The sequence below is a fragment of the Astatotilapia calliptera genome, chromosome 10 (assembly GCF_900246225.1).
Source record: "Astatotilapia calliptera chromosome 10, fAstCal1.2, whole genome shotgun sequence".
Lineage (NCBI taxonomy): Eukaryota > Metazoa > Chordata > Actinopteri > Cichliformes > Cichlidae > Astatotilapia > Astatotilapia calliptera.
The window spans coordinates 22,743,940-22,770,006 of NC_039311.1; the positions used below are offsets into that span (position 1 = coordinate 22,743,940).

General features: G+C 37.2%; 1 long non-coding RNA gene across 1 annotated transcript; it reads left to right on the forward strand.

The window, feature by feature from the left end:
• Positions 1 to 526: 526 nt before the first annotated feature.
• LOC113031217 (uncharacterized) lies at positions 527 to 25,489 on the forward strand. The gene is made up of 2 exons (XR_003273698.1): positions 527 to 730; positions 24,427 to 25,489. It is a non-coding gene; the product is annotated as an uncharacterized LOC113031217 (long non-coding RNA).
• The last annotated feature ends 578 nt before the right edge of the window (positions 25,490 to 26,067 follow it).

Genomic DNA, 26,067 nt, shown 5'->3' on the forward strand with positions numbered 1-26,067 from the left:
TGATTGATTTTTTTTTTTTTTTTTTTTTTTTTTGCTACTTAAAGACAAAGCCACCTAGACTAAGATGAGTCTATTTTACTATTTTTAATAATTTAGGTTCCACGGGTAAGAGCAGTGTGAACAGGGACATGGATATTTAATAAAGTATCATTTTAATTCACCCTCACTATAATCAGATAATACATAGGTATCTCTGAATAAGACATAAAAAATGTGCGTGCTTTCACCAGCGCTTGGAGGCAACGAACAAAAACAAAAGATCCAGGAAACCTTGGTGTCGCAGCAGTAGGCTATTATTACTGCGACAATGAGACGCCTAGGCTACGTGGGGCTGTGTGAGGACACAGTGTGTGATGTAAGATGCTTGTACATATTTTTGTTGACACATTTCATCGTTGACATTAGTTAACTGCTAATTAATTATTTTGTGCGCGTCTTTTAAAAGGCCGCGGTGTTGGCTAGAGTTTTATGCGTTTTTTAAATAAGCGTTTTGTTTTTTGTTTTTTTAAAATGAAGCGTCATCAGTTTCCGGGGAAAGTCCGCCAGCATTTCGCTTTCAATTCAGATGCGACGGCACGATTTAAATGTAAACCAGTGTAATTGTTTTACATTTTATTACAAAACGTAAAAATAATTAATATCGACTGGACTGTTTGTATATAAGAAGCTGGATTCGGGAAGCTGCAAGAACAAAACTGACCACAGCGATGAACGCAAATCGGAGTTACTGGTAAGTCTTGCGTAGGAATTGTGCCTGAAGGGCCGAGCAAAGTAAAAGTGAAACCGAACACACAAGCTAACTGCTTCATTCTTTGCTCAAATCCACTCGAGCTTTAATTCATATATGGATGGATTTTTTTTTCATCTTTTATGCGGAATATATTGATGGAGGCACATGTTGAGGTGAGTTTTTTCTTTTAATCTGCATACTCGCATCATTTCGCCCCAGATGGCGGCAGTTCTGTTTTTTCATTACAGCCTTGATGTAACTGGAATAGCTGGAGCTTACATCACTTAACAGATATGAAATCGGAAATCAATGCAACTTTCTCTGTCAATTCTTGGCGTGCTATTCATTAGAAAATTATAAAGAAACGCGATATGCACGATATGCACAGAAAACAAAACATGAATAAAGGAACACCAAAAGGTAGGGATCGTCATGCTTCACAGACAGAAGGTGAACTATTTTTTCCAGCCCCATCTTTTCCCCTCGGTGATGAATCTTAAAGAGTATTTATTCGTTACTATTGACTGTGCTCAGTATTTAATTCCACTTTAATATTTTAATCCACAAAGGCCTAAATGAAAACATTTGTGCCTTTTATGTACATCTTGACTGACACATACATCTGTTTTCAGTATGACTCTTTAGATTCTCGGAAAGACGGAAAATTGCTTCCTAGGCCCTTAAGTAGCAAAACCGCTGAATCAAACTATTCCTTCATTACACTGCTAATCTTAAAGGGTTTTTTTAGCAATATATTAAGAATATCTCATAGGTTTCTTTCAGTTTCCAAGGAAAAAGCCTCTGGGTTTGTATTGTAAATCTTCTATAGCTGGGACTGTTTAAATGGCTGCTCTCAGGCAATCCCCTATTTAGATAATACTTTTTGTACAGCTGTACTATATATATTTAACCGCTAGTTGTCGCCATAGTCAACTATTTCATTTTTTTATTCGTTTTGTAATATGTCAAAAATATTCAATGTGTTTAACTTACGCTTATTAATTTAAGCATAGTGTTTAGATTTATGCGAATTTCTACTGTTTTGTAATAAAAAAAAGTTACAAATAATTAAGAACAATATATACAATAACAATATAACAATAATTTATACCAAGGGCGTAGATTTGGCATGGACGGAAGGGACATGTCCCCACCAGTATCCAGCGATTATTGAATTGTCCCCACCAATAATTTAATCGCTTCAAGTAAAGAAAAACAAAACCGGCAGAAAGAAAAAAAAACGATCTGTCAACGTCTCAGTCACCTAGCGGTGCAGAAAGAGTTAAATTACGTTCTCTCCTGGAGTCCTACCTCATGTGACAAATATGGCCAATGTGATTGGCTGTGCCTTTCAGGGAGCTCTGTTTAGTTTTAGCAGCGGCAAGCCTGCGCTGCAAGGACCTGCAAGGAGGAGAGGAGGATGGCAGGAAAAGGAACAACATAGATATAAGAAAGTATTTTTGCACAAATTGACAGAAACACTGAAGCAGCTACACATTTTATTCTTATTGTCATGTATGTCCTATTTGTCAGGTGACAGAAGAACCAACACAAAGCTCAGAGAGCAATGGTGACACAAGATCACAGGTGAAATTGGATGATGACTTGGTGGGTCATTACTGTATTTGAAGCTAATTTTATTTTTGTATGATACCTGATTTATATGGAATATGGCTGAAGTAAACTAAAGTCTAAAATACTTAGTCGTTTGTTTAATAGTAATTTTACATTATATAATTCATATTCATATTTTTGTTTAATTTAAGACTAAAATTAAATTAAATTAATGAGAGGGGTCGGGACAAATAAGTGTATACTTCTGTCTACTCCTTTTCAAACAAAAAAATGGAATGATATTTTGTAATGATTGTGAATGTACATGTTTAAAATAAAAATGAACTGAACTAATTCACATATAAAACTATGAATTGAAATTTTAAATGGTTTAAAAGCATGTAAAATAGCATATGTAGGCAAGTATATTTCTCCTTTTTTTATCAAGACGCAAAGACGATAAGGAAAAAGAAGAAAAGAAACGGGGCAGTGTTCGGTGGTTGAATCATCCATCCCCACCAATGCCAAAACCAAATCTACACCCTTGATATACACAACTGTGTATTTCATCTTATATTAGATAAAATATTTTGCGTAGACGAAGTGGTCGAGGATTTAAGGCTATGAAACAAAGCTTTTGCATATATTGTTTACTATATTGTTTTTGGCACCATGTGAAAAACTCACATATACATATACAGAAAATCAACAAAATAGGATGCTGTAAAACATAAAAACAGATTGTAATGATTTGCAAATCTCATTAACCTATATTTTATCCACAATAGAACACAGAAAATATTATCATATGTCTAAAGCTAGACAATGTCCCACGTTTAATACAAAATGTAACATTGAATGCATAACTGATGGTATGTGGATACATGAAATTGGCAGCTTGTATGCCTTGTAAGGCCCCAGCTGTGCTGAAAGGTATATTTTAGAGCTTTTAGAGCAACATATACTCCCTTCCAGATGAAGTATTTTTTTATCACAATAGTATGACTTTGTGGAAAAATCTGTTTACTGAACTGACCTGCCTGCAGCCCTGGCCTTTCACCAACTGAAAACATTTGGACCATTATGAAATGAAAAGTATTACAAAGACCCTGGACAGTTGAGCAACTAGAGTCCCAAAACAGGCAAGAATTCCTCTCGCAGAAGTCCAGCAGCTGGTCTCTACAGTTCCCAGACACTTACAGACTGCTGTCAAAACAAACTAGGATGCTGCACTGAATTATAACACAGTTATAACTGAGTCTTTTTGTAACTTGTACATAACAGAGTGAGTTTAATATTTTGGCTGCTCGCTCCACTACAGGGCTATGTAGCTTGGCCAGGAAATGTGGAAAATAGAGATATAATCTTTTGTTTGTTTTTTGGTTTAAAATTCATAGATTGCTAGCTGAAGAGCTCTTGCAGTCTAAAAGTGGAAAATAGATTGTTATTGGCTGATTTTTTTTTTCCTGGATTGTTTAGCCCTGCGACAGACTGCCAACCTGTCCACAGTGTACCCTGTCTCTCGTGCTGAGACAGCTGGGATAGGCTTCAGCCCCAGAGTTGATGGATGATTTTTTTTTTTTAGTTAGGTGGCATACCATTTGAGTGCTTTTCCCTTCTGGACTTACACAGGAACTTTCATGACATTGTATTTACTTACTTAGATTAATTCTATCACTTACAAAAGTTTTGAAAGCTTCAAAATAGTACTACCGTCTTACTTCCAGATATAGAAGTATTTTACTCTGAAGTATTTTCACTTGAGTATTTGACACTTTTGGCACTTTCTACACCGTCCATCCATTTTTTCCCACTTATCCAGTTCAGCGTCCGGGTGCAGCTGAAGTTTATGCCAGCAGTAAAAAGGGAAGAAATGGGGTATAGCCTTGACAGGTTGGCTGTATAACTCGCTAACACAGAGAGAGACAGAGCACCATTAACACCAGCACCCAGTTTAGAATCACCAGTCAACTTAACATGCTTGGGTTGACCAAGGCCAGTAGATTTGAACACCTTGCTGTGGCATAAAAGTGCAAATAACTGCCGCACTGTACCACTCTACTTTTTAATCCATTACATCGATTTTATAACTTGGACCTTTAATGACTGTGATGCAGACAAATGAAAAGAATTAAAACAGAAAACATTTTTTTATATTTTTAATAATTTCTTGGAAGAAAAGCTACAAGCCAAAAAAAGTGTATATCTCCCCCCCCCCCCCCCCCCCCCCCCCCCCCCCCATGAGGTTTGCCACAAAGTAACTGCTGACACATAAATGCACAAAACATCGGAATTCCAATTATTTTCCTTTAATTATTTTGATAGGTTATGTTTTCTATAAACATAACATTCCATTTATATTTGTATTCCAACACTTATTAGCACTAAAGCATACCAAAACATGCTGATACATTTCTTTTAAATTCTTAGTACATTTAGAATAAATTTTATCAATTTGACTAAAAAGTCTCAAAATGTTTGTTTGTTTGTGCCACTCATCAACCTCACAGGCCAAACATGCAGTTTAATAAATGAACACCAGATGTCACCATTGGTCAAGACTTAAAGAACCACAATATCACTAATAACCAGTAGGTGGCACTGGAGACCTAGTTAAAATGGCTTTGGTGACTGTGTTCTGCTTATGGCATGAGAAAAGGAAGTTTTGTGGTTTGAGTGTTAATGATGAGCTGAGTACTTGCCCTTGTTTGCTAATCATCTGACGTTTATATTTTGCATGTCTGCTAACATATGTACAAGGCAACAATTCGCCACATAAAAGCAGTCTTAGAGCATACAGTTTTCTTTGTTTTATTACAATCAGTCTGCAGAGCAGCATGATGAGTGTCCTACATTAAAAACAGGAAATGAATCGACTGAACTACAGCAGCAATAGATGTGCTACTTTGAACCCAGCCTGCCAGCAGCGACCTTTACATAACAGAGTTACAGGAACTCTTGTAGCAAAAACATAAGATGAAAAAAACTTCTCCATGCTATCACCAGGCAAACCCTCTGCTCTGAAAGCCTTCCAAAAGCATTCAAAGTAGGCAAAATATATTTAACGCGGCAAAATACAACACTTTAACTTAAGCAGACTATGTGTATCAGCGTCACGGCATAAGAATACTTAAGCTTTAGGTATGCTTTTGTCTGGTTTCCATATAATCTGATTTGAAGTGGAATGCTTCCTTCAACACTGGTCATCAGATAATTCATGTAGATAACATGCAGCCACCGGGGGGGGGGGGGGGGGGGGGGTTCCATTTTAAGTTTGTGACACCTAGGAGGACTGAATAAGTCATTGTGGTAACAATCCAAAAGTTTAGCCATTATTTAACTGTGAACGTGCAGCATGCTTAACCCAAGAAAATGCCAGTATTGAGTGACTTTTTGAACCCTAGAAGTTTTAAGTTCTCTTTGATGTTCATGTGCACTGCTAAGTGGTATGACACCTTAACTCAGAGACACACCACAAATGAGTGAGTGTGTTGCATGCCATGATTTTAAATCCCAGTATGGTCACAAATTCAAGGGTTTACACTGATCATTACTCGTTTAGTAAAACCATGACTGCACGACTTACAAACAGCTGGCAGTGAGTGGGTGGCATTCACCTAGAAGTACTAAACCACAAACAACATGTTATCTAATCATTTATGATCTTGCTAACTGGCATTGCGTGTGCAAAGAGTCATAAATACTATGATTCTTACAGTAAAAAATACATGTGTACCAACTCTCAGGTCTCAACATTTGGTGATACATCTCCTCCTATGAGATAAGGACCGCAATCTCAAATAGGCCAGTAACTCACTCGGGTAGAGTTTGTTTTGCACTGTTTCTTATGTGGGTTTTTTAATTGCTTTTTTTAGTTTGCTGTAATGGAATGATAGAAAAATCATACCCTCCTTCTGTTTTGTGTCATTTTTCTGTGATATCTTATAGACCACTAAGCTAGTGTGTAGTGATGCAAGGATGTCGGGCACTCAAATGCAGAGGGTCGTTTGCAAGTATAATGTTACCCATATCTGATGAGCAGAGAGTAAACTTGAGTCCGTGAGCTCCTCTCATCATCACTAAAGATGATAATTCATAAAAGAAGTGGTTTATTTAAAAGAAGAAGAAGAAAGAAAGAAAGAAAGAGGAAAAATAGCATTCAGTTCCCCCCAAAAAGCAACTCTCCTGCAAAAAATGCTTTGAGATGAGTTTTTGTTTTGATGCTGTGGTTTCTGTGGCTTCTTCTTACAAAGCTGAAACTTTAAAGCCTGGTGCAAAAAAAGCAAAAAAAAAAACAAAAAACATTCCACTGCGGCTAAACCACAGTTCAAATGAAAGCATGAAAGGTGAAGCCTGACTTCCCAACTCCAGGCGGATTTATTAGAAATGCCTCGCCTTCTCTCTGAGCAGCACCATCTACTGGCCAGAGGACAAAAATGCAAAGCATCTGCTTCTCTCAAGTCACGTGATTTAAGAGAAATCGAGCCTCCAGTTTAGAGCAGGTCACATTGAGGCTGACACAGACCATGAAAAGGGCTTGACTCAGCAGGTGCTTTTTTTTTTTATTGCATTGGGTGTTCGTCCACTTTTATTTCGCTTATCTGACCATTTATATGAATTATCCAGTGCATATTTTCAACTTTTAGCTCTGGAATTACTTGACATCTGTCACAGATGGCAGTTTTGGGTTCAGTTATTGGGGTTTGTTTAATCACATATGTGTAACTGCATGTGTAGAGGTTCTCTTGCAGCACACCCAGAAATAAAAAGTTGTACTTGCCATTAATTTGCTATGCTTTCAGAGTATGATAAAGTGTATTTCTTTAATGTCACGCTACTGTTGGCTGACATTAAGGAAATACATATTTTAAAAAATATATTTGGAGGGATTAACTCACAGTTGTTAATGTTAGCCTCAGGCATCCAGCCTGAGGCTAACATTAACAGCATCCAGGACAAAGAATAACACATATGTCTGCTATGTCCAAACAAACAAAACTATGAGGTTTGTTTTTTAAACCTTCATGTTTATCTTTAACCCTGTTTGCTGTCTTTGTTGTTGCTGTTTTGGCTTCATAGCAACAACTTTGTTCACCTGTGGCCACACCCACAGCAGATGGCACGGCAGCACAAAGACATTTAGAATGATGGGTGATTTCGGGTAAATGGGATATTTATTGTACACACAGGCTCGAACACAAATAAAGAGTGTATATTGCTTACACCAAGACCTCAAAGTTGGCACATCACATCAAAGTATTCTTGATCTCATTCTCATGCTGACACATTTTTAAAAAAATTTTTTTACTACTATTATGTTTTATCAGCAGTAGATTTGATATCACGAAAAGGTTCTGGAGACATTGGAAAGTGGATTGCAAAAATAGGGAAAAAGTTCATTCAGTCACTGGGGCGGTGGTAAATGTGTCTAATGGATCCTGAAGTGTGCGGAAGATATTATGTTCTCGAGGAATATAGAGGAACTTCTTAAGCAACACATTCCTTGGGAGCTGTCGTGTCCTGATGCTCAGGAATGCCAAAATTGTCCAAGACGGTTTACACCCTGTTACGTCCGCATAGATTGTTTTTCAGCTTTACCGTGCCAATCACTATAATGCACATACGTGTTTGTTAAAGCAGCTCGGCAGGCTGGATAATAACAACATTCCCTGGCTCATAAAACAAAAGATATTTTTTTCTCTGTTTGCATGCCACCTTAATGGAGAGTTGTTGGCATTACACACACAAAATCTGTGATGATGCAGGTTGGGCTGGTATCATTAATTTAAACAGACAAATTACAGGAAGAAGGTATTGCTCCTCTGGAGATCACCAGCTGTCACTGCTCCTAGGCCTTTAACATTTTAAGTTAACTAACAAAATAAACCACATTTTGCTCTTGTTTTGTTTAGCACAGCACTGTTTCTGTTTATCTGTGTGACTTTATCAGAAACGATTGCAGAAAAACATGCATTTTCTTGTAGAAGGCATATATATAACTTTATTGAGAAGACCCACATGGCATAGTAAGCCTTTAGATGATGGTAGTCTCAAAGAGATAAGTCATTCATGATAGATGACTTGTTTGAGTTGTGATTTAACATGACTATTTTTAGTGCACTGTTGATTGTGAGTTGCACTCCTAAGAAAAGAAGTCATCAGGATGTTTTTCACTTATGGTAACCACATGTGACTATTGATTAACATCCACCTGTTGACTGGGCAGAGCAGCATTTATTTTGCAACATAATGTGGTAAAATATGGGCGCTATATCATCCTGCCACTAAATGACATCCACTTCCTTTGTGTGTCTGTGTGAGAGAGCAAGAGACAGAGAAAAGCAACAGAAAGGATTTTGGTCTTTCCAGTAAATGAGCTAACTCTAGTAAATTGCCTTCTCCTTTGTCTCATTTCTTTCACTCATTTAGCTACCCTCCCAACCAAAAAACAACATGCATGTGCATACACACACATACACACACAGAAGCTTATAAAGCATCGAACCAATATGTGGCCAGAAGCCAGCCAAAAACAGCCTTGGCTTATCACACTGTCTTACCCTTCCTCACTCCATCCAAATCTCTTTATCTCTGTCACCCATGCCTACAATGCACCCACTCCTTTACACCCACATGCACACTTGATTGCTTTTGCACATCGTCAACTTTTTTGGCATACAGGTAACTCCTGTTTACAAAGGTATGACAGTCAAACAGGATGTGATTCTACTGAATATGAATGCTTGCGTGACTTCTCTCTCTGTGTTATGTATAATTAAATTGAATTTTATTTTATTTTATTTAAGGCACTTTGTAAGTAAGACCTAGCTGCGTGGAGAAAGACTCAAATAATCCAAAAATCCATTTTGTGCAAGTCCCCGGCAACAATAAGGGAAAGAAACGTTTATTCAAACCAGACTCGTGAAGACAGTCCTTCTACCCTGACTGTTTGGGATTAGATAAAAGTGAAGAAAGAAAAGAAAAAAACTAAGAAACAATATGAATTATTAGAAATTAGAAATATTGGCATATAAAAAGTACTCCAGTGCAAACTTTGCATCTTTGAAAATGTAACCTGTGAGAATTTGGAGAGTATTAGTACCTTTAATACTGAAATTAACCATGCTAAAATTATTGAAATGCAACTAACTCACCTTTATTATCGTGTTATGTATCATATTGTTGGGTTATTATAAGTGCAATTATGTGTAATTAATTGTGTTAAATAACTATAGCTATGACTAGTAAGCATAAGGAGTGTAAATCTGCAAAAAACAAAAAAGTTAAAGTTGGTCATCAAGAATTAAAAACAGGAATATTTCATATTAACGCATGAACGTGTTTGAATTTTAATGCAAAGATGGAAATAGAGATGAAGAAAGACTTTCCTTTTTTACCGCTTTGTTCGAAAGACTGCGGCACTGAGAAATATTATTAAATATGTAAACAAGCATTGACATGAATGAAGACCATGATGGAAGCTTTTTTATTTAATTTTGAATGCCATCCAATTGAACCTTCATTCAACCTTAGAAATGGCATCAGCTTCAATGTGATGTGGCATGGAGGCTACGTTAAGATGTTTTTGAAGTCCGGGTTGTTTTCATACCAGCCTTTAGCTTTTGCATATTTTTGAGCTGGGTGTTTCCGGCTTACTCTTGACAACACTTCACAGATTCTCTGTGGGTTAGTCAGGTGAGTTGGCTAGCCAGTCAAGTGCAGTAATAACTTGAACAGCTACCCTTGGTCATGGTTTTGACTCTGTAGGGAGGTGCTAAGTACTGCTGGATAGGGAATCAGATGGAAGAATAAAGTGCTCTAGAGTCTCCTGGTAGATGGATGCTTTGACTTGTGGATTGATAAAACAGTGGACGAACCACCACCAACACCAGCAGATGATATAGCACCCCAAATTATCACAGAGTGGGGAAGCTTCACACCTGACTTGCGACATGCTTCTTCGCCCTTTCTCCTCACTCTAGGAACTTGATTTTCAAATTACATACAAAACATACTCTCACCTGAAAAGAGGACTTAGAACCGCTGACCAACAGTCCAGTTCCTCTTCTGTTTAGGTTAGATGCTTTTGGCATTGTCTCTGGCTCAGGATTTCCTTTTTATTAGAAATGATGGTGGCTCTTCATGCGCTGACATCAACCTTAGTCACTATTTAATCACGCCACACATTGCCATGATGAAATTGATTAAATTGAATTCAACCAACAGATTTTCATGTTAAATGAACACATTTCTATTTTGCAAATCAACGATGCACCTTAGCAGACTTTTTTCAGCAACGACCCTTTTGTTGCTGCTTTTGTTACGCAAATGATATTCAGTTGTATGTGTCATTCAAAACCCAGAATAGTGCCAAACTACCTGCCCCCTAGGAGTACGTTAATGTTATAAAGAACTGGATGGGAGATAAGTGTCTTGTCTTTACATGCCTGAAAGAAATGAAGTTCTTATCTGTGCCTCTGACAACTTGGTGTTTTTTTTTTTGCTAAATACATTGACCGTCTTGTACAAACTTGTTTGTCATTTGAGAAACATGGCAGGCATAAATGTATTGTGCCTCAGTGTGAAATGGAAGTGATTGTACACTGGTTTGTATTATGACTCCTTCATTATTGCCGTTTGTTGTCGGCTGTTATCCGTGCCAAGATCGTCCCGAGATCGACTGCAAAAAGTCCAGAATGCTACTGAAAGCTGCTCACGAGGTCCTCCAAAAGGTCCCATGTAACTCCAATTCTGTCTTCTTTACACTGGCTCCCCTTTAAATTAGGGTAAGTTTAGCATTTCAGTGATTACTTTCAGCGCTCTTCATGGTCAGATGCCTCCCCACATCTACTACATCCATTCTTAAGTGCTAGGACAGCTGATCAGCGCTTGTTGCCGGTAACTCGGCCCAGGTAGGGGCTGTGTTTTTGAGGATGTGGCTCCCAAATTGTGGAACTCGCCTCCATTGGAATTAAGATATGTGGACACTGTTGATAGCTTTAAAAAAGAGGACCTACCTGTGCAGGATTGTTTTTTACATTGTTTTATCCAATTATATGGTTTTAATTGTTATAGTTTATACTGTGTAACACTTGTTTTTTATAAGTGCTATATAAATAGACTTACTTCTGGAACTTATAATCTTTATGGATGGTGTAGATGATCATCTTCTGGAGAACTGTCAAGTCAGCAGTTTTCCCCGTGATTGTGGTTGCCTCAACTGGACTAGACTGAGTGATACACAGTATTTATACTGTTTGAACAGTAATTTACTTGTACACACAATATTCTAATATTCATGGGTACCATATTTGTGACTTTTATGACTTTGTGACTTTTATTAGTTATACAACTTAATCATTAAAATTAAAACAGAAGCCAAAAAAAACCCTACCTGAAATCTTTCACTTTAGATATAATACTTACTAAATACAAGGAAGGTTCCCTTTCTTGATCAAACATTTTTCATGATATTCTAATTTTTCTGAGATGCACCAGTAGTCTTTATGTATGCAATCGTATCTGTGTGTGGATCTTTTGGTTCAACGTCCAGGTAAATGCAAATTTCTTTTAAACACCTGCACCTTTTTTTATCCGTGCATGGTGTTGAGGCCAAGGATGCACAGAAGACAGATTCAGAGTTTAAGGGGTTTTTGTTAGTTTTTTTGCTATTTGGCACCTCATAAATGTGTAGAGCACTCATATTTGTCTGTAAACTCTGTCACACCGAGCTTTATCCCATTTAACACTTGGCAAGAGGTAGAGTACAGCTTTGCACCTTACATTGCTTACATTACACCTACAACCATCACACAAAATGGGACCAACCGGCTAGCAAGTGTAAACCCACAGCCTTCTTCCTGTGACATGACAGAGGCCACCTGCTCACCACCATGGCTGTGCACCACCTAGTCTTTGATTTACCTCAAAAAATATACACTAATAATATATATGTTTTTAAAACAGAATTGCAGAAGTTAGCGATAAGTTTTTCTGCTCAGTAGCTGTAATTGTTTAATAATATCCTTATTTAAAGCAGCAGTTTTTAGCAACTTTTTACTAGCCGTAGCTGATATAAGTGAAGTATACATGCACTTCTTTTTCCAGTCTGTTGTGATCCCACTTGACCCACTTGATTGGTTAAAGGTTAAACTGGATATTATAAAAATGTAAAGCCTTGTCTGATTTAGATTAAACTCTGGGAGATGATATGGCTCGTATTTCGTTTTATAGGGTGTTGTATCCTGAAGGTTTACTGCAATCATCTTTTGTTTGAATGAAACCACAGGCAGTTCTGGTGTTTCCAGTAAATCAGCCGACCAATATTTCACTCTCTGTAACACACAGTCGCTCTTTCATTCCCTCTCCTTATCTCTATCAGACACACACCCACATCCACTCACTCACAGACACCGGCATACCCACAGCATGCATAAATCAGTCTCAGAGCAGTCTTTCTTCCTCTGCATATGTGACCAACTACCAAAGTTCAGTTTTTTTTCATACGTCACCAATTTGCAGCAGTTATCTCGGGGCACTTTGTTATTATTATCTTTATTTTACGGTAAACATCTTAGAATAATAAAGATTGAAATCAAATGACTGCATGTATCGAGGCATTAAAACATTATGTTTTAATAGGATGAAACCTGCAGCAGAGCCAAGCTCGGGAAAGTCAACTAGCAGTTAAGGTAAAGGAAATGGAGAGAGAGAAGAAAGGCAATAAAAAAAGACAAAGGAGACAATAAACAAAGTAATAATAAACATTTTATAGGTGAACGTTCATTCATCAGTTTATCTTCATGTACATATTGATGTATTGAACCGCTTTGGAGGTTTTGAATTAGGTTAGGGAGAAACCTACATGTTTTGGCATCACATTATCATGATCTGATCCCAAAACGTGCTTCATGATCTTAGCAAGTGTACTTTGAGAAACTTTTAAAAAGTTTACTATGTTAATTGTGCATTTTTGCAGTTGGTTAACAAAACTCTATTTTGCATAGTAATAATAGTAACAATAGTAATAATTAGAAATATTGTTTATTTTAGGTGCATTTCAAAACATTGGAGGTCACCCACATATGCACATACATGCATACATAGAAGAACAGAGAATAAAACTATCCGTCAAGTCAATGAGACAAGTTTACAACATATTAAATCATTAAAAACTGAGGATTCATGTGACAGGATGAAAACATGTTAACTGAAAATGGTGGAAGGAAAGAAATTGCATCAAAGGGAAAACAGTTAATAACAAAAACCAAATATTTATCTGAGCAAAATGCAGCACCACTTGTCTCTGTAGCTCACAGACAGTAAGAATCTGGGGTAGTTGCTACAATCTAAACAGTCTAAAGAGCAACCAGCATTAGGTACTTTGAGTCTGCTTTGAGGCCAAAGTTACACAGTAGTCTGTACTTCAGCATACAGGCTTGAATGAACCTTTTAAGACAAATACATCAGTCACCATCTGTGCTGTTAAAAGGTGTGAAACGCAAGATACTAGAGTTCACAACTGTTCAAGTAGGTCAGGTCAGGCACTTTGGTAATCTTTATACAGGCATCGCTACCGGGACAAATTCTGCAGTCCAGACGTCTAAGTAGCCCACTAAATATTTATAATTAACTTCAATGTGTCCGCTTTACATCACCAGCAGTTACTTTTTCCTTTGTTGCTTGTTGTTGCCAAATGTTATTCACAACATATGGTCTCTAGTTATGTTAGACAACAGTAGATGAAGCGGCTGTGTTTTAATTTTATTTTTTTATTTCTCTTTGAGCCTACAATTTGGTTGGCAAATTAAATTACTTCAAAATTGTCTTGGAATCAGATAATTAGTAATATGAGCTAATTACATTTAGCTCATATTACTAAATGTAGTTTGACATATATGAGCCTCTTTATCCAATGTGTATTTGGGACCTTGCCTGTACCAGGTTGGACCCCATGTTCAAAGGTGCCTTAAATCGTCATCACATAGATTCAACAGATACTGGTACTGGTTACAAGATCACACAGTTGCTGCAAATCTGTCAGCAGCACATGCAAATTTCCTGGTCCACCACTCCCAAAGGTGTTTTATTGGACTGAGATCTGAGGAGGCTATTTGAATGCCAGGGAACATCATGTTCAAAAAAACAGTTTGAGATGATTATGAGCTTTGTGCCATCACAAAGCAGCGCAAACCACTGATACAAGACAGGACAATCCATGCTTTCGTAGTTTAAGTTCTGACCCTACCAGCCCAATGTTGCAGAACAAATCTGGATTCATCAGACACATTTTCATGAATTGTTTTGAAATTTTGGCGACCCTGCATGAATTGTAGCCTCAGATTTCTGCTCTTAACTGACAGGAGATCCACACAGTGTGGTCTTCTGCTGCTGTAACAAATCTGTATAAAGGTTTGGTGTTGCTCTATTGCAGGGGTGTCGGACTCCAGGTTTTAGATCTCACCCTGGGTCGACACACCTGAATCATATGATTAGTTCACTGCCAGGCATCTGAAGAACTTCAAGACATGTTGAGGAGTTCATCAGCTGTGTTGGATTAAGGACGCATCTAAAACCTGCAGGACACCTGTGCTCCAATGCATAGGTTGGTTGTGATGAGTGTTTAATTGAGTGACTGTTGCCTTCCTTTCAATGTGAAGCAGTCTGGTCATTATCCTCTCACCTTTGACCTCTGACATTCACTGAGTATGTTCTCTTTTTTGGACCATTCAACTGGAGAGACGGTTGTGTGAGAAAAACCCACTAGATCCCAATCTTTACAATGTCTACATGCGCATTGCAATGGGCAAACAGCTGTTGCTATGTGATTAGCTGATTAGATGTTTATGGTAATGAGCAGCCAAAGTAGTCTATATACATAAACGGTTAGGATCAACTCAAGTCCATTCTTAACCCAGTGACGCCAAATGGGGATTATACTTCCATAACTACACACGCTCAGTTTTTATTAGCTCTGTGTCCCGAAAGTGTCAGGAAATACCTTTTAGCTCTGATTTCTCTAATCCAACACCAGAACATTAAATCATCTAAAAAATAATCTTAATCCAGTGCATGATGAAAACAAAATCTATTCTACCAAGCTATTTTCTAGGAGCGGATGTTAAAACATGGAGCATGGATCACAACGATAAGCCCACCAGTTGGCCATCTACTCCTTCTGCTTCCTGCTATTGTTTTCAGCTGCTCAGAATGAAAGTAACAACTTCTGCCAAACGAGTGCTGGGATACAGAAGTTATGTCAATATAGTTCCTCCAAATTGTCTTCTAGATTATGTATTGTAAGCAGTTCTGCTGCAGAGAATATGGTTTGTTTGGGTTAATGTAACAAACACTCCAAAGCCTACATAGAGCTGAAATCGAGCACCTTAAAATTATTTTAGTCCTGCATCTTGTTTCACTGGTTTCATACAAAAATTAGGTGGAGCAAATGTTTCCAGAGGATACTCCAAGTATGAGTGGTGATTGTTTTGGAATGTGTGTGACTTATCAGTATCATGTAATGAGACAGCAGAGCCTTCCAGTTTGACTCACTGTGAAACTAATGCTTAACTGCTGAAAACTTGTTTCTTTTGTTGGCTTCAAAGTCTTACTAAGAGTTGAAACCCAAATTGAAAAGACACCGACTGGGAGCGAGAGGTGACGGCCTTTTAAAAATCAGACACTACACTGGGACACAGTCCAGCCTGTAGCTCAAGATGTCTGATCAGCGATGACTATTTCTTTTAATTTGCATCTTTTTTGTTAAAGAAACAAAGCCACTTGTGTAACAAGTGTGTTCTAGTTTAAAGCATCAGTGACCTACATTTTTACATTTGCACATTAATAAGAGCAGTTTGTTCCCAAGAAACACTTTGTCGTTGTTGGGGAATTCAATTTCTGCCAAAGTAACTGAACTCATGCAAGAACACCTTTAATTGCAAATGCCATGTCAATCATTTCAGCGTTTATGACGGTTCTACCATCATCCATTTGTGTTTTCTCTTCGGGCTGGTATGCATGTTACGCATTCGTTCCACCAGAGAGCTTAATCCTGACTTTAAACCGCACAAGCTGACATCGTCAAACCTGAAAATCCACCCGCTCTGGTTCGTTCCGTGTTACAGATGTTTGGCTTTTCTCCTTTTGTCTTCAGGCTTCAGGTACTAAAGATTTAATTAATCCAGGAGTACCACACCCCTGTTTAGTTAAAAGTTCATTTATTATTTCTAATATTTCTAAAAATGTGATTAACAAGGGCAAATTCTGTGCACACTGGCAGTAAGGTGGGTCATGATCAACACTGTTGCATAACAGCAAAAGGGTCATGATTTTAAAACTTTCGTGCTTTTTGCCTGTTCTTCCCATAGTGGAACACGTGCAAGATAGATTCTTGCTCTCAGGAGTTTCACTTCCTGGTTTAAATAAATAAACTTATAACTCATTCTAATCTGGCGCCTTTTTTTATAATGCAGAACATGCACAGTACAGGGTGGAGTAAAACGCAAGTGAATGATTTCATTAGTAGGCTAATCACTATTGAGTGTACATGTATGTAGCTATTTGTACAAAATCACTGTCATTTTGAATCAAAGCAATACAGAAGTAGAATTCATCTATCTGCAACATGCAACCTCTATTTTCTGCAAAGGCATGCAAAGCATGCTGGTGATTTTACAGCAGTTACAGTAGTGTTTATGAGACCAAACATTATGTTTTCTGGTGAGAATCTACACTGCTGAGAGGGGGATCAAATAACAACTGTGCAGCAACCGCAGATGCTAATGTTGGACTTCCTCAACGGCTACAGTAACCTAATTCTCACAATGAAAAGAAGCTCTATTGCGGCGTGATTATGTGAATACAAAACTTGACAATTTTTTACGTAACAACTTGATCCAGATTATGAGAAAAAACACACGACTTTTCCCTGAGGCAACTCTGCAAATTCTTTTGTGTACGGTGTGGGTTGTTTGACGCAAAGAATGTTCAAAACATTCGTCCTTTACAGAAACTCCGTATTATGTCTGTGAGTCAAATCACTATGTCTTTCATATGAATCACGGCTGATGATTTGAAAGAAAAGATAACAGAACTGGGGCAGTTAATTAAGCAAAATATGCATGGAGCTCATCATTACATGTCTGAATAGCTCCAACAGCAGATTTTCAGGGGCACGGTGTAATGAGAATTGGAAAAAAAAAACAAAAAATGAAAACTAAGACATTCAACCTAGACGGTGAGGGAAGAAAGCTGACTGACTGTTGAATGACGCAGTTTCCTGTTAGAAAGTAACAAACACAGGGCAAAGAGTGACTTAATAGGTGGAGTATAAAAAGCTGCAAACATTGCAACACTTTACCTCCTGTTGATACAGTCAAGCCCTATTTACTTATGATTTGCTCTTTGTTTGTTTTTTTTTATTAGGAATTATTTTATTTATCTTTTGATAAATTTGGAACCAGAATACGAGAATTATGGAAAAGGCTGTATTGTGCAATCAAAGGAAACCAACACAAGATGGCTTAAACTGTAGTATTAGTAATGCTAATGCTGTTTTTGTGTAGTATAATTCTACAGAGTCCACAAAAGGCCATAGTTTGGAGGTTTATTCTGGATTATTTCTGCATCCTTTGCAATAAATTTCACATGCCGTTTTATCAGTGTAAACAACATATTGTATTACACTCAGCCAGCAGTGCACCCACACAACTGCTACATGCAGTCAGTGTTACACTGTTTAGCTGCTGGGTCACACCCACAATCAAAACAGTCAGAGCTGTTAGGTGCATCTGTATGGTTTGATGTAATCACAGCTCTGAGAGTGGCCATGGACAAAGCTGGTGAACATGCTTCTATAATGTTATTTCTCTCTGTAACAGTGTAGACTTTTAGCTGTCTAAGCAGCCACAACAGTTGGTTCAGTGGCACATTCAGCAGCACTGGTTGATCTGTTGATAAGAATGAGTTTTAAATTTCTTTTAGTAATTTTTCTGTGAGGTCATGCAAATGTAATCCAGAAAATATAATTCAGTTAGTGACATTATGGGGGTTCCTTATCATTATAATGTATTTACCATCAGCTGTGTAGACAGTCATCACCTAACGGATGTTCACCCAAACTGTTGAATGGAACAAATACGCTTTAGCATGTCTTTAAAGAATGGTAGTTCATTCAGCACAAAAAAATCTCACCTCAAGCCATTTATTTTTAAAAAATAAGAAGTAGAAATGCTCTTAAAGGCACCAACATTACAAGCATCAATAATTCACGCTTTGATTCATGGTATCTGGCATGATACTTAAACAAGGAGTCTAGTGCACCCCCAGTAGTTACGCCAGGGATGGGGAACGCCAGGCCTCAAGGGCCACATCAAAAATCTGCAGGTTTTATATTTGCTCTGTATCCATAATTTAAAACACCACTACAATTTATGTAATTTATATAAGCATTCACCACCTGTAGGGCTATAGTGATTAAACATAAAAAAATGTTTTAGTCTCTATGGCCGGTGTAAATATTTATTAAAAGTTCTATTCTGCTCCTATTAAGTTTTAACATAAGGGTGGGTTATTTTTAGAGCGAGCTTCAAATGACCATCTGAGCAGCTGTGATTTTGACTAAGTCTACATTGGCTTCATTTATCTGCTCCAGTTTGCAGCTTTATGTTATGAGCGGTGGTGAAAAAACGTATATGTGCCTCCAAGTTATGAATTTGGTTGGGAGGATATTACTGAGTTCACCCACACCCACAGGGAAAAGTACTAGGAAAATGTCAATAACCTGCATAACCTACAATGTTTGCACTCGACTTGTGGTCAAACCATCTTGACCATCATAAAAGTCTTTTAAGCAGAATAAGATCATTTATTTCCTGGTCTCATTTTACTCAAATACACCACAAGCTTTCTGAGCCTCGGTGTGTGAGTGAGTGGTACAGCACAGATTCTGGCATTAATTAGGAAATATTTTTCAGATTGTCTTCCATCCTGAGCCTAAAAAAACATTTTGCCAATCTTTCTATTTACTTATTTTTATGTGTATTAAGCAGATTATTGAAAAGAAAGACAAAACGTCACACATATATTTATCTATATTCATAAGAATATGAACACTACAAAACTGGAAAAGCAGTAATCAGTGAGAGAAAAAGAGATAATGATCAAACATTGCCTAAATTCCTCACAACGGGTTATAGATGACAAAACAAGTTTCTGCACGCTGTCGTCGTATATCCTTCTGAAACATGGATAATTGTGTCTCTTATTTGCTTTTTTTACGAACCCTATATGCAAGACGGTCTCCTAAAAACTTTGAGCTGGGACAGCTAGAGTTTGTTTATCGACCACTAAAAAATCTTGGAGAATTTGCTGCAATGAAGTAAACCTGGAGATAAATAATTGTTTCATATAATTCACTATCAGACAGTGAGTTGTCATGCTTGTGCAATGGGACTTCCTGTGTTTGCGTTTCCTTGTGTTCATTATTGCCATAACATTAAATTTTCTAAAATTAGAATATTACGTATTCTATTTTCTACTGTACTTGTGAAACTAATTCAAAATATCTGGCTTTTACTCTTACTATACAGTCATAGTAAAAAGAATGGACACCCTTTTAAATTCAGGAGTCAATCAGGAGACCGTAAAAATTCATCAGGTCCTTACCAAATTTAAATAATATTAAATACAAACTCAGATTAACAACAAGACATACATCATGCCATTGTTTCACAACAGCGAAGCCAATGTGCAGACGCAGTGTGTGGAAAACTAAGCACAGCACATGGTTCAGTAGCTGGTAGAAAAAAATTTAGCTACTCGGTGCGACTCTGTCAGTGTTTCACATCATTATGGAAGAATTTTGGCCCGCTCTTCTCTACAGCGTTCTTCAGTTGATTAAGATTTGCAGGCAAGCTCTCTTAACGTCCCACCGCAGCATTGCAGTCCAACCAACGTCTGAATTTTACCTGAAGCAATGCAACATCTTGATTATTTTCTTTCTCATCTCTCACATTGTGGATTTGATGATGTGCTTGGGACCATTTTCCTGTTTTATGACCGAGTTTTCGGCCAGACTTTTGCTGTTTGCCTAACATTTGCCTACAGAATCACGGACTGCAACGTGGCCAATTTCTGTGGCTGCAAACCAAACCCAAATTATCACCCCTCGTGAAGTGTGCTATGAAGTGTTTTTCTGCTGATAAGCTTTGTATTTTCTAACTGTGGCACTGTACATTAGCGCCAAACATCTCCACGTTGGTCTCATCTATCCAAAAAACGTTTGTTCAGATGCAGCTTTGCAAACTTCAGCTGTGCTCCCAGGTTCTTTTTTCAGATAAGGCGGTTTCGCCTGGCAGCCTTTCCAAACAAGCCATACTTGTTCAGCCTTTGTTAAATTAACTGTCACAAACGTAAACATTGACGTCTTTCCTTTTTGATATCTTGAAACACACCTGAATACTCCAGACCAGCAAAATGCCACAACTTTAATTAATTAATCAAGCGCATTTGACTAGCAGCACCGGGCTGCAACTTGCCCTCTTTGGTTCTACAGTTCTAGTTTTTCACACACTGCTTCTGCATTTTGGCATGACAGCATGTTATGCTGCATGCTTTTTAGTTCATCTGAGGTTTCAGTTAAATCATATTAGAACCTGCTAAGAATTGGTTTATTTTTATTGATTTCACAACAACTGCTGCTTCGCTGTAATATTAATAACTGTTAATGTTTGAGTGATATTAGTCTTTGTCACAAGACTGAAAATCCTAGGGAAATGCCAAGCCAGCTTGATTTTACCCTGCTGGTTATTGTGGTATGCATGTGTCTACAAGTGCTTTGAGGAAGTAACTTCACAAACACATCTGTGTCGTTAAAAAAAAAGAAAGAAAGAAAAGAGAAAAAACAACTTTGGTTGAGCTTCACTCAAAAGTGGTTCAGGATGAAGCATCATTAAAATTAGCACAAAACAAGTCTAATGGTTATACTTGTTAGGTGGAAAGCACCAGAGATTCACCAAGTGTATTACCAACACATACAGTCCCCTCCCCCCTCGGCCCTCTCTTGCGGTTTTTGCATGTTAGATCTCTTCATGGCCGTGTCATCTATGTAGGGAGGAACAGTTTTGCATCGTCTGCATCCCTCCCTGAGTGCTACACCCTTTCCTGGCCGTGGGACAGTGTTAACGCCTATATTTCTTTAGCACGTGATCGGAATTTTAAGCACATTTTAGTGTTTATCTTTTTTTTAACATCCCAACACAAACCATTTTCTCTTGGCAAGCACATTTCCAATGTGCTCTCCAAAGGTGGACCAAAGAGCTTATTTATCTTATTTTGCACCTGATGTGGCTCTTATGGTTGCCAGTGAGTCATCGCCTGAAATTTTAGGGTATTACAGCCAGCCATGGCACCAGTTTGCTTTTTTCAACAGACAGAGTTTGTGGCCTCAATCTGATGTATGTTAGATTAATGTTGTATTAACTTTATCTACATTTGTGCAGCTTAAAACAGAAGCGAAACATGAATTGTGTTCATTTTTTGCGCATCTTATTGGTCACTTTTTACACACAGACTTTATATACTTTGTAATAAATCAGCCAGGTTTTAGATTAGGCTGAAGTTTCTCCTGAACTCTCATATTTATCCAATGATTCCACACATTCATTCGAACAGTCACAAGCAATTTTTTTCAGCTTTATGTCAAAACCATCACTTCTCCTTCAGCTGCCTTTCACTGGTCTGAATCATCACTGTGCCACAGTGCTCCTAAAATTGTTAAAATTAAACCAATTAAATTAACTAATTAAAATATCTGCCATCTGGTGCTTCTAGAGTTGTCTTGAATAAAAGGATTTTTGCCATCCGTGTGTCAAAATTTAAGGTTAGATCACAAAAATTTCAAGTTAGCTCTTCAATTTTGAGTCATTTTCTCAGACGTCAAAATTTTGACATAATAAGCTTAATTTGGTCTTATGTGTTGAAAAAATGTTTTTCAGTGGCAGAAACAAGCTTCCATACCCTTGACAGTCAGTGGTATCAACATTTTATTGAAACTGACTGTGCTTCTGTGACATATTTAAGCTTTTCTAAAGGGATAACAAAGAGAAAAAGCATTTATTTAAGAACTGCAGACAATAAAGAGAACCGCATGCTTTAGACAAAATCACAATGGTGTCATGTAACAGGAACTAAACTAAAAATGCACAACCTTCCCACCTGGTGATTCACTACTGTTTTTTTCCTCTTTGTATGCACGATGCACTTTCAATTAATTCTGGTAAATCTATGTTTAGACTGGGGTCATGTTAACAATCCATTAAGATTTGTCTTATATTCAACAAGATCATCAAGGTCAACATGATGTTTTGGTCAACAATTGACAGAAAGTTTTACATTTTCCACTTTTATTACGTAAACAAAGTATATAAGAACTAGCAGAACAAACAAGAGGTCATGTGTTGCGATAGCACGAAGTGAATTATGTAGTTACGCTCGTATATAACAAGTAAGAGTCGTTAATGATCTGTCATACTGGCAAGATAAGAACGCCATTTTTTTCCATTGCCTTTCACCCAAATATTTTTGTAGAGAGATCGATTAAGTCATTTGCTGATATTTAATTATGTTAGTAAAAAGCCAACATGACTTTCAGAAGATAAGCATCATATTTACCCGTACTTTCCGGGATATACCCGAGATGTAGAGATAGACGCTCATGTTAACAGAGATACGCAGGGTTTGTGAAATGAAGCAGCAACATCCTTCCAAAAGAATGTTATAACCGTTTAACTAATGCATGTACAATGTTCCTGAATAAGTATATATTTTAAACAAAATAAACATGTTCCAAACTTTTTTCACTTCATATTTATTACTAATCATTTAAACAAATGTTACCAAACAATGCAATGTATGCTTCACACATACTCTATCTGCATAAATAAAAAAAATAATTATGCTCAAATTATGTCTAGTATATATGAAATGGGTTTCAACCAGTCAAATAACAAATAAACACTTTACACTTTGTTAAAATGTGTTTTAAAAGAACAAAGGGGACAAAATAATATATAGAAAATACAAATAAATCCCCTTAAAAGTAAATACTGCCCAGAGAGTGAGCTGCTGTGGTGTAGGTTTGCGTTTGTTAGAAGGTAGTGCGTCTTGTTTGTGTGCTTCGAAAGCAGCAAACTTGATGTTCAGCATGGGTGTCCTGATAAAATCAGCACCTATTCAGCTCAGTTTACCAAATTGTAAATAAATAAAAGAATATTTGGTACATTCACAGTTTGGAAATAACATTCAACTAATGATAATTAGTCCACTCTAAACAGGTCTCTACACTGTAATAATGTGTAACTTTTTGCCTGTATAATCAGCATTAGATTCACCACTTTCTTACTGAAACCTTTCAGTTCTTGATACATTATAAAGTGATTCCTTAAATTATGTGTCTGCACCGAAACTGGAAATTTTGTGGGTAGGAAACCTGAATAAAAAGGGTACAAATCTTATATAACCAGTCACCCTGACGTTTGTTGGTTAAATGCTAACTAATTGCAAAGGCAATTTAGCTTACCAGCTTGTGTAAATTGGACTGAATGCAACATAGATACTGTTCCTTGTTGTACCGGGGAGCTAATAGTGTCAGGAGTCCCAGCAGAAAATCTAGGTTCAAATGCATAACAACGCATTACTTACACCATATCTGCCTCTTGCTAAATGCTTTTTCTTATTTGCCTTGACTTGTCATTGCGCCATCTTTGACCTCTAAGTGTTTGTTTTGCCATTACAAGGTTTATGTTGGTACTAAGCAGATGCCATTATTTCTTTTTTGCTATTCCTGCTGGTTCAAATCACCTTTTCATCATTTAGAGACTGAACACAACGACAGCAGTTAAATTCACGTGGACATGATTTAACATGAATAGTGCCTGCATGACATAACTGGCAACATGGAAAAGATTCTTTGTGTTGTCGGTGTTTATACATTAAGTTAAATAGAGTCAATGTATGCCATTTATGTTGGACGTTTGCCTTAAGATAAGCTGGAATTGTATTTAATCATTATTCTTTGTTCTCTCTCTCCCCCTTTTTGTTTGTTCGTTTTCTTTGTTTTGTTTTGGTCTTGGTGTTTTTCAAAGGATGATCTTCAGTGGATCAAAAGTAGCCCTGGCATGGTTCACCTCTACATCGAAGATCAGACAAAGGAAGGACAGAGTCTGATGGTTGTCTATCGACAAAGGAACTATGCCTTCAGCAAAGAAGGAAACAGACAAAGACATGTCTAGAAAAATATATGTTCATTTCAACATACAGAAAAATGAAGTCTGCAGTCTGTGCTTATAGTTTCACATCTTTTTTTGCGTGTATGTGTGTGTGTGGTTTATTTCCCAGATGGTATTCCAGTCTCGGGTTTGAAACCACAGAAGCTCGCACACCCTCTTTGTATCTTCATGGTGTAGCTTTTGACTGTTTAAAACACGATGTGTTTAAACTTCTGCTGCTGATGCCGTATTGTCGCGGGACTTCGTACTCGCAAAAAGTCATGAACTACAACATCGTAAACCGAACAAAAGGTGTTATGCATGAGCAGCTGTCATCGGGGGGTGTCATCAACCTGACCTCTTTTGGATTAGTTAATGATTATTTGTTTATTATGTAGTCGAGTTGTTGCGTGACACCTCGCGTGTAGCCATTTTTTTTTAAATGACAGAAAAAGCTGTATGCAAAAGACCTCGCTAACGTGTAACTCAAAGCTGCTTTGTTTCAGTGAAGCCAATCATGTTCTTCTACTATGTTTTGGACAGCATCACTACATAAAGTTATTTTGTGCTTTTTTTATTATATTATACTATATTATAATTTCCTATACTTTATCTAGTCATTAATGTCGGTAACTGCACTAACAGCTGCAGGTCATTTTCACAGGTGTTTGATTTCAAAGGACTAAGGAAACATTGTTGTATTTCCGAACTCCCATTGAACTACACTTTTATACGTTTATCAGCACGTTGGAGGCCATAGCAGCTGTCACAGGGTGAGAGGTGGGGTACATTCTGGAAAAACTGTCAGAAGCTTTTAAGATAACTGTAGATTTTGGAATCACCTGTAATTGTTTCTAATTGATTGCACATTAGAAGCAGGTGAGTGTTAACATAAATGTTCATTTATACATTTTTTGTAATAAAGTGGAATAAAAACACATACTGGAGTCTTGTGAGATTCAGTTTTTCATATTGTGACTTGTGAGATGCTGTTTGTGGATATAGCTGTCTCTGCCTCTCTGCTGAAAAGTGAATAATTGTGCAGGTATTCCTTCAGTTGTTTGGATGAAACCTCAGTGAATCATTTGAAAGGCGTGATTATTGATGCTTAAGCTGTAAACACAATGTTTTGAATTCCTTTTGTGTTCGTTGTGCCTCGGGAAAAGAGAATAATCACGTCACAAGAGCCTTCATCAAGAAAAAAGATCAAAGCATTATTTATATATTAAAAAAAACGTATGCACATAATAAATGACATGAAGTAATTTACAATACACATAAAGACTAAATTACTCTTTTTTCCCTTTGACATAACCTACATAACCTCTATTAAATCTGGAAACTGGATTGAAAGCAGGAGCTGAGAAAATCTCATTGTTATCCACAGAAAAGTCAATGACTACAAAAAAAGTTTGAACACATTAAGTGTACATTTGAAAGTAATTTTTAATTTAAAACGTAAACACTTCAAAGCTTATTCCATAGTTTTTATGTTTAAACAAATGAGCTTTCTCATTG